Here is a 7,930-nt window from a genome sequence, read left to right on the forward strand (position 1 = left end):
GGTTAGGTTTATTCCGAGGTATCTTATGGTTTTTGGTGCTATTGTAAATGGAATCGTTTCTCTAATTTCTCTTTCTACAGTTGCATTGTTAGTGTATAAGAAAGCAACTGATTTCTGTGCATTGATTTTTATATCCTGCCACATTACTGAATTGCTGTATGAGTTCTAGTAATATGGGGGTGGAGTCTTTTGGGTTTTCCACATAAAGTATCATGTCGTCTGCGAAAAGAGAGAGTTTGACTTCTTCTTTGCCAATTTGAATACCATTTATTTCTTTTTGTTGTCTGATTGCTGTTGTTAGGACTTCTAGTACTATGTTGAACAATAGTGGCGAGAGTGGGCATCCTTGACAAGTTCCTGATCTTAAGGGAAAGGCTCTCAGCTTTTCCCCATTGAGGATGATATTCGCTGTGGGTTTTTCAAAGATGGATTTTATGAACTTGAGGAATGTTCCATCTCTATACTCTGAAGAGTTTTAATCAGGAAAGGATGCTGTATTTTGTCAAATGCTTTTTCTGCATCAATTGAGAGGCCCATACAGTTCCTCTCTCCCCTCTTATTAATGTGTTCTATAACATTGATTTGCGAATGTTGAACCACCCTTGCATCCCAGGGATAAATCCCACTTGGTTGTGTTGGATGATCCTTTTAATGTATTGTTGCAATGTAATGTATTATCCTATTAGCTAGGATTTTATTGAGGATTTTGGAATCCATATTCATCAGGGATATTGGTCTGAAATTCTCCTTTTTGATGGGGTCTTTGCCTGGTTTGGGGATTAAGGTAATGCTGGCCTCATAGAGATCACGACTAACAAAAGAAACCATTATTAGAAATTATTATCAACAACTATATGCCAATAAACTGAGCAATCTGGATGAAATGGATGCCTTCCTGGAAACCTATAAGCTGCCAAGACTGAAACAGGAAGAAATTGACAACCTGAATAGGCCAATAACCAGTAACGAGATTGAAGCAGTGATCAAAAACCTCCCAAAAAACAACAGTCCAGGGCCTGATGGATTCCCTGGGGAATTCTACCAAACATTCAAAGAAGAAATAATACCTATTCTCCTGAAGCTGTTTTAAAAAATAGAAACAGTAGGAAAGCTTCCAGACTCATTCTGTGAGGTCTAGCACTAGATTCTTAAACGGCACAATCACTGGGCCTGGCTAGGGGGAGCCCGGAACTGTGGGCTCCCAGGAGTGAACTCAAGGAAAGCAGGCCCGCTGGGCGAGGAGGTGGCTCCACCAGCTGGTGCCCCTATGGAAAGCTGAGGCGGTGGGCTCAGCAGCCCGCCCACCACTCTGAGGCCCCCAAGGCCTGCCGGGCTCAGGGCCCCACGCACCCCGCGTGTTCAGAAAGGGATGCAAAGCCTTGGCAGTCCTGCCACCCAGTGCAGCTTTGCGTTCCTCGGAGGCACCTGAGAAACTGGGTGAAGCGGGAAGGACTTCGGTCGCCCCTAAAAACTCAAGTGCACAGATTTTTCGCAACTCTTTAATTTGTGGAGGGGCTCCCCATGCCCCAGGTGTAGCCCGCGTCCCCAGTTCTAGGCTGGGGTTGGGGGGCGACCCTGGGGAGCACTCGGTCTTCACGGGCAGGCAGCTGAGTGCCGGCGGCGAAGGCCAGAAGCTCGCTCTGGACGCTGCGGCCGAGCCCCGGGGTGCGCGGTGCCAGAAGGGTGAAGGCGCACGGCTCCTGGGCCGGGCGGGCCCTCCGCGGGACCGGCGCGGACTGGCGCGGAGAGGCCCGGACCGGAGAGAGCCGCTGCGTCGCTGGGGCCCACCTGCCCAAACCCAACGGCGGCGGAACGCCCGGGCTGGCGGTTCCCGCTCGGGCGGAGGCTGGCGGCGAGGGGTGGGGGCGGCCGCGCGGGCCGGGTGCGGGGGTGGGGGGCGGGCGGCGGCCGCGCGGCTTCCCCGAGGCCGGAGGCGGGGCGGGCGGGCCTCGGGAGGCGCGGGGGGCGGACCCGCCCGCTGCCGGCGCTGCTCGCCCGCCCGCCAGCTCGCACTCGGTCGCGCCGCGGGGCAGGCATGGGAGTCGCACGCGCCCTCCCGGCGCCCACACCTGTTGGAGCGGCGCAGTGAGCGGCGGCCCCGGCGGACTGCTCGGAGCGGGTGAGTGCGGGCGCGGGCTGGGGACACCGCCAAGCACGCGGGGAGCGCGGCGCCGAGAGCAGCGGGACAAAGGGCCTGTGCGCGCGGCGTGGGGTGACTGCGGGCTGCGGGGGGCACCGGGACTTCGCCGGGCCGCCCTCGGGGCTGGAGGGCTGGGACCCGCGGCCTGAAGGAGCTCCGCGGAGAGTCAGGGGCTGCAGGGCGCCTGCATTCACACAGTGTCACCGTGCAGCGGATGGGAAAGATGGGTTTGAACGTGCTATCTTGGATGCTGGGTGGGAGTAGAGAAAGAGCCGCCTCTGGGCAAGCTCTCCCCCAGCTGGGCGATGACAACACCCCCATCTCCTCCGCGAGCGCGCGCTCACACCCGCCACCACTTATTTTCTTGGGGTTTTGCATATGTGTATTCCAACATGAGCTGAACATTAATTTTTAACTCTGGGCACGTGATTTTGAACACATCTTAGCAAGAAAGTGCAACAAACACAGGTTGGGGAATAGGATCTTTTCTCTGGAGCCTTAATTGATGACCGTGTGCTTCCTTCTAAACTACCTGTGAACTATCACCGTCGTTGGAAGCAAATATTTCTTCGGCCTGTGGACATTCACTACGAGTTAGCTTTTAAATAAAAGTTTGAAAAGTTTAGAAATTGTTTTAGAAGAGGAGGGAGAAGAATTATTTTGGTGAAGGAAAACCACCATCCCCTTCCAGATACAAATTAGTTAGGGTTGCTTTCCAACATCTCACGAAAAAGCAGCTGATAAAAATCCGGTGTGTTTTCGGGCGACACCCAAGAGACTTCAGAAAGAGAAACAGCCCCAGGCTGGTGGAAAGCTCCAGGTTGTTCAGGATCAGTGTGGGGATGGGCTGGCTTCCCTCAGCTCCCGAAACTGGACTTAAGGAGTCCCTCCCTGTGTGCGCCTCAGGAGCAGATAGGCCAATGCCAGAGTTATCTTCACGTGGCCACAGGGGAAGGAGTTGAGTTTATAGTTTGAAGTCAGCTGTGGCCAAAGCCTAATGCCAGTTAATGTGAGGATATTTATTGCACTTGTTTCAGGGTCCTCCTTGTGCATAAGAGCATTGAAAATAGGCCTTAGGACTGTGTCTCTCAAGAAGCCTGACAGTGAATTGGAGGTGGGGGGGGAGGGATTTAGGAGTAATGCTACAAAAGCCACTATGTTTACTTGGGAAAGTTTGATCATATGCACACCTTCTGCATTCGAATAAATTGTTTCACTTGTGTTCTTCCCACGTAAATAGTCAGGAGATAACTTGTCATGCTTTCCTGTACCTGAGCGGGAAAGGAAGCATTCTTCTAATACGGATCTCATTTTTCTAACACCCACACCTTATTCAGGTAGATGGTGAATTTGGGTGCACTTTTCCGTCTGTAGTATCAGTGCCAAAGTGCCCATTAGTGGGTCTGAGAACATTTCTGGCCGCAGTCTGCAGTGTTTAATAGGCTCAGGTTCTCCCACATAGTTCTTCTCATAGATCCCTGAGGATTCAGTCCACCGGCGTTATTCATGCATAACTCCCACTGGCCCTGGAGAATTCCTTCCTCCTGGGCTCACCATTGACAGTTTGATACACTGTGTTCTTGTTCTGCCACCAGGTTTGTCCCAAGCTCACTAGGGTAGTTCATTTTGCCTAAAAGCTGATACAGAAGTTAAACTTGGTTTGACCATAAGATTATGTTTAGGGTGGTTGGGCTTGTAAACTCCCTGTATTTCTTTCCTGTCCGGGATGTAATTCCTAAACCATTATATGATTAGGTCTGTTTTCCTTTAATAAGTTCTGTGACTCAGGAAAATGAGAGCAAGAGGGTTCACAGAGCTTTGTTCATGTTTAGGTATTTGCTTTAGGAATTAGCATGGTTTCACTGCTCAGTATTCCTGGCCACAGATTCCATGGAAAACCCTTTGTTAGTCTTCCAGATGGTGTCCAAAACTTTTATCTCCACAGACTTGCCCACTGTTTGTTTCAACATTACTGTTTATAGCGGTCACAGGAATTCATCTGTTGTACAATAGAGAATGTATGTCCTGAGGATTAGATTTTTTTTTTCTCCCAGTACTTGTTTGCTAGAGGAGTTCAGTCATTCTCCCAAACACTTGCCCTCTTGAGGAGAGCTGTGTTGTTGCAGTGTTGAAGACTAAGGTGCAGATCTGGGGCAGAGAAGTTTCAGTGCCCAGCCTCCAAGCAGATGGTGGGTATTTGTATGTCTCTGATAATGTGCACGGTCCCTTCGCCATTAGATTATTAGTGGATTTGTGAAGTAGCAGCATCCTCATAAAGTATAAATATTTTTAGACCGTGGACAGCAGGAGAGTAGCTCATATTGAGTGATGGAGCCCGGAATGTGTAACTCTTGTGAGTCAGATATACAAAATTGGAAAAGGAATAGTTTCTGTATTACTAAGCATGGTAAAAAAAAATACTTGCTTACCTTAGTTTTTCGTTCTGCTTTGTCATTCAGGTGAAGCGATACGTGAGAATACTTGGTTGAGAACTTTACAAGATAATTATGTATGTGAGGAATCTTTATTCAGTAAAGGCTTTTTCCTAGAAATGAAACATTATAGACCTGAATTTTCTTCATCTGGATTTAGATATAATAAGGATAAGATTTGGAAGATAAGGTTTGGAAATCTTTATTTATTTATTTATTTTAAGGGGTGCATATTTCAGACAGTTCTATAAGGATAAGGTGATTCATTTGTGAAGGCAAGAGAGCATTTCAAGTTAATGGAATCCATTAGTTACCTTTCCAACAGTGAGATTATGAATGTTATTATATCTGTGTCCATCCTAGAGTGTTTAAGTAAACTTAAATGGGCATAGTGCAGGCTTACTTAGTGTTTATAAAAATGGAAACAATAATTGTCTCCTGGGAAATTATTCAGGAAATTATCATCAGGTGAGTTGAGAAATTAATGCAAAGCCACCAACCTAATTTTAAAGCATCACGGTTATCATTGGTGTCTTATTAATGGGAAAGGAGTCAGGGTAGGGTATGAATGCCTTGGGAAAGGGCCTTGGTGGGTGAGATTTCCCCTCACACTTTTCTTTTTTTTTTTTTTTTTTTATAGATTTTATCTATTTATCTGACAGAGAGAGACACAGCGAGGGAGGGAACACAAGCAGGGGGAGAAGGAGGGGAGAAGCAGGCTTCCCCGCGGAGCAGGGAGACCGATGTGGGGCTCGATCCAGGACCCTGGGATCACGACCTGAGCCGAAGGCAGATGCTCAACGACTGAGCCACCCAGGTGCCCCTTCCTCACACTTTTCTAAGAGCCAGCACACCCAACCATCCTTCTGCTCCATTCTTGAAAGCCGCCCTCTGCTGGAGGCCTTTGTTTCCTTGGCGAACTGATGAGGGAAATCTTGTCTCCCAGATAGGCAAGAGATTAGCAAGGTAAATTTTCCTTTTCCCTTCTGCCTCCGGCCTCCTCAATTCTGTGAGTGTAGGCTGCCAAACAGTAAATGGTGGTGCAGACCCTGTTTGTGCACAGCATAGTGTTTGCCTTGGACTTTTGTGACCCTGGAAAATTACAAAATTAGAAAATCCTGGGCCTGAAAAGACCAGCACTAAAAAGACTAAAGAGATCATCCAGTTCAGGTTGCTATTCAGAATAGTTTCTAAACTACCCTAAACACACATTTGGTAAAGGGGTGAGCAGTTTATGAAGTTCGTAACCTTAATACAGATGTCACCTTAAACCCATCTGGGAGCCTGAGAACAGACAACTTTATCTCCCAATTTACAGTCAGTTAAAAACCATTACCTTGCATACCTCAAACTAATATAATTATACTTCAATAAAATTTTTAAAATAATAATGAAAAAATTTAATCAGTTTGGAGTAATTTGACCTGCGTTAGTCTGCATTAATTTCTCAATCTGAATTAAAGTCTTTTTAAAGCAGTTTTATAGCCTTCAGAGTTACAAAGAAAATTTAATCAAGATATAAACCATCAGAACACGATCTTATCACAAGTTAATGAGTTCAGTTTAAGCAATAACATAGGGAACTTGCAGGCAGTGTTTCAGACTAATGGAAGTTCGTGTTTTTGAGGTATCCAAAAAGTTTATTCCTAAAGGATTAAATCTTTACCCTACCCTGTTGGCTTAGTAGTCCTTTACTTATAGATGGCTAACTTCTGCTTCACTGGCTAAATGATCAGAATTTAAGTTGTAAGGACCCTGAATTAGGAATATTATTGAATGAATGTTAGATATTGATTAGATAATATTCTATCTAGAATATTGATATTCCTTAGAGAATATTAATATCCTAATAATAATCTACAGTAGACTCTTAGCATTCTCTACCAGCATCCCGTGATTTGTAAATGATCCCAGGGGTTCTTGACACAGTTGTTTGTCCTCTCTCTGAGAAACAAATTCGATCCTGTATGTTGGGAGGCTGGAGTGAAGCCGTGGCCAGTGAGGGAGCCTCGCTAACTGCCCAGCCCTCATGCCCGCAAAAAGACTTGTCTCCATTTCTCCAGACCCACAAACTCTCAGGAACTGTTTCTAAAACATTTTTTGAAAGACAGACATTGAAAAAAAAAAAAATCTGTAACCTCACTATGAGATAAGACATGTTTCAATGACTTTGAAAATATTTTTAAAATAGGTTTGCTGTAGAGGCAAAGCACTTGGGAAAGTACAATTAGTTAATTTTGCCTAAGAGGAGGTTAATTCATTAAGACCCAGTTCCTAGTTAACTGTTTCAGACTCTTGCCTGCCATTCTCTTCCCTGGCACCCTTGCCAATGGACTATTTCAGTGTTTGGATAAAGACAGGTGCCACTGGGGGACTTCTGCATAATTCAGGCTCTGCACTCCCAGGATCCAATTCACATATAAATTTCCAACTTGAGATTTGAAGGTGCACGCTCAAGATGATGACCCATGCGAGCACGACCTAACTACCCTGTTCTTCAAGCACCTGAAAAGATGACCTACGGCTTGCGATACCTCATAGCAGAACACCATCTCCTCTCCTCCTCTCTCTCCCCTAAGAATCACATTTTGAGAACGGGAATACTTGGCAGCTTGGGCCTCTGGATCCTGTTTTCTTTCTTAGATAAGCTGAAGTCAGACTTGGCCTAGCACATCTGCTGGTCAGTGTTAGCAGGCATCAGCATACTCCACAGTAATCCCAGGGAGGTGAAGAAGGTGTGTAGGGATCCAGGACAAGCCCTGTGGGCGACGCAGGATTCCTCCTAGTACATATCACACTTGGCAGAGATTCTGGTGTGGGGGGCATTTAGTTACCTAGACAGCAACTTACATAGAGAAGAACGCTGTCCAGGACCTAGATATGTTTAAGGACTGGGTCCTGAGCCAGGAGACAAGAATAATCAGACACAGAGCCATCTCCTGAAGTTTCCTAAAGGGCTGTCCTCACCACACCTAGCCCACCCCTGAAGTCCCCATTGGGGAGGAAGGCTTTCCTAGCATTAGCATCCCCTCCCTCATCCACTTAGAGCCTTTAGTCATGACAGTATCCACTCTTCCCACCAACAAGCACATGCAAACACGTGTGTGCACATACACACATACCCCATGGCTTCAAGGACTTAGAGAAACCACTAGATGTATTATCTCCCCACAGAAGGGCCCAGGGATGACTCCTATTTGAAAAAAGGGAAAGAAACAATTTCAAAGAGTCAGGAAGTCCCAAGGAATTACCTTTTCCAGGACCTCATTCTTTTTTTATCCCATCCCTGTTTTCTCTGACAGAAGTAGAATCAGAGAGAAAGAGTCAAGCAAAAAGATCCCAGAGTTGGGGGACGCCT

General features: G+C 46.6%; 1 protein-coding gene across 3 annotated transcripts in view; it reads left to right on the plus strand.

Moving 5' to 3' along the window:
• The first annotated feature begins 1,962 nt into the window (after positions 1–1,962).
• The window catches only part of PRSS23 (serine protease 23), an 11,621-nt gene continuing 5,653 nt past the window's right edge, over positions 1,963–7,930 (plus strand). The window contains exons 1-2 of one of the 3 annotated variants that reach the window (XM_081798998.1): positions 1,984–2,119; positions 5,213–5,389. The gene's annotated coding sequence lies outside the window, so the exon portion shown is untranslated. Of the gene's footprint in view, positions 2,120–5,212; positions 5,390–7,930 lie in introns of all 3 variants that reach the window. The other 2 variants (XM_081798999.1, XM_081798997.1) reach the window with 2 other exon arrangements.

The sequence above is a fragment of the Leptonychotes weddellii genome, chromosome 11 (genome assembly GCF_054177405.1).
Source record: "Leptonychotes weddellii isolate Sample4059 chromosome 11, ASM5417740v2, whole genome shotgun sequence".
NCBI classification, from domain to species: Eukaryota; Metazoa; Chordata; class Mammalia; order Carnivora; family Phocidae; genus Leptonychotes; species Leptonychotes weddellii.